Source organism: Grammomys surdaster, unplaced genomic scaffold, assembly GCF_004785775.1.
Source record: "Grammomys surdaster isolate TR1022 unplaced genomic scaffold, NIH_TR_1.0 125934, whole genome shotgun sequence".
Taxonomy (NCBI): Eukaryota; Metazoa; Chordata; class Mammalia; order Rodentia; family Muridae; genus Grammomys; species Grammomys surdaster.
This window is the reverse complement of record NW_021620757.1, coordinates 901,627-903,109: the sequence shown is the minus strand read 5'-3', so window position 1 is coordinate 903,109 and position 1,483 is coordinate 901,627.

Genomic DNA, 1,483 nt, shown 5'->3' with positions numbered 1-1,483 from the left:
GGCTTTAAATTTGTTCTTGAATTGATCTTTCTAAAATCTGTTTTAAAAATTAGAAGGGCTTTAAAACAAACAAAAGTATTTTTTCTCTCGGGTTATTTTGGCCATGTCTCCTTCCACCCCAATACTCTCACAACTAACCGAATCTGATTCACCACGAAGAACCCCATTTTATCTCCACAACTCTTATATTTTCTTGTCAGCCACAGTTCTTGCCATTGCCAGTCAAGAGTGCACTCCACTAATCCTGTGCTCTGCCACTTCTGCTGCTAGAGTGGCCTTACTGAACATAAGTGTCTGGTTTATAGAACAGAAATAAATCTCAGGTTTATTTGGAGAAGGCAGAAATTCATGACATTTTTAGCAAAATACATGAGGCAACATTGCAGACCCACCTGAGAGGATGGAGGTTACACAGTGATGCTTTGTAGAAGATCAGAAAGCTCCATTTGAAGTTGGTTGAAGTGGTTGGTGTTACCTTAGATCTCCTGATGGAGGTAGGAAGTCATGACATTTAACAGCACACGTTATCTCAGCATTAGTAAAATGTGAGTCTATGGATCCCACAAGGCTCTGATACGTAGATGAACCACAGCAAACATTTGAGTTATGATACTGACTTCTGAATATTTATTGACAGATAGGCTATAGGTTTCCTTTGTTGAGAATAAAGAAATAAACTGTCTTTATCTTTACTGGCAGTAAGGTTGGGGGGGAGCTTTGCTAGTTTGTATTTTCACATTTCAATAAGCATATTTTGAAATCACTATTTCCCATCATATAAAATATCATATAAAATAAGGGACACATTTCTGTGTCCCTTAGCAAAAGAAAACTCTCAACTTTTGATAACTTTTATGCTTAGTTCAACTTTGTAAATGTTCCACAAAAGAAGCGGGTAGGGAAGGTGGGGCGCTGTGCCCTTCTACCCACCACATTCATTTCGCCTTTCAATAAAAATAGAACGTATTTCCCACCTGTTACCATCACGGTAAAAACCTAACAGCACAGTTCCTTCTCTTCCTTATATTGCAAAGGATAGTTTTAATTTAGTTTTGCCATATTTATAGCTAAGAATTTACTACGTTTTGGTAGACTGTTTTGAAACTAAATACTTACTATCTGAAAGATGCAGATAAAGTCTGCCTATTTCTTACACAGTGGGCTCTGTTTGCTACAGAAAAGAGTGAAACTTTTCCCAGCTTAGCACACTTGCCATTGGAATGGACCTGACAGAGCAGAGGTTCTGACTTTGGCTCCAATTACTTTTAATAATGTTAAGACGTGAGTTTTGTTTGTTTACATGCTGTTTACAATGGCATAATTTTTAAAAATCTATATGAGAACTGAGATATTTATTGCATACTATTTTAAAGATGTTTTAATGTGTTTTCACCTTTGGGATATATTGTTACATTTCCTTGTACAGATAATTTGGGTGGCTTTGTTAATGTAGCTAATAATTTTTATGACTACTAAGTGACCA